Source organism: Sinocyclocheilus rhinocerous, unplaced genomic scaffold (assembly GCF_001515625.1).
Source record: "Sinocyclocheilus rhinocerous isolate Xijiao unplaced genomic scaffold, SAMN03320098_v1.1 scaffold1233, whole genome shotgun sequence".
NCBI classification, from domain to species: Eukaryota; Metazoa; Chordata; class Actinopteri; order Cypriniformes; family Cyprinidae; genus Sinocyclocheilus; species Sinocyclocheilus rhinocerous.
In genome coordinates, this window is record NW_015639524.1 from 449804 (window position 1) to 450149 (window position 346).

The window sequence follows — 346 nt, forward strand, 5'->3', positions numbered from 1 at the left end:
TCACACCCTGCCCCGGCGGGCAGCTGCTGCCTCCACCCGTCCGCCGGCCGCAGCACCCCAGTCTGCTCGTCACCGAGGGTGGCCCCCTGCGTCCGCTCCCGCGCCGCATCCGCAGCAGCCTCCAGCAAGCGGCCCCATGGAGCTGGGCATAGGCAGGCCGCCCCACCCGTCAAATCTGGCGGTGAGCGAAAGAGCAAGAGGCCCCGGGACGGGTGACCCAGAGAGGGAGGAAGCTGCTCTTTGGGGGATGGTGAAGGCACCTCTCCCTCCCCCGGAGGAGAGCCGGGCGGAGCATCTGGAAAGTCTCGACAAGAGAGCGGTTTTCTCTGTCCCTGGGTCCCAGGAG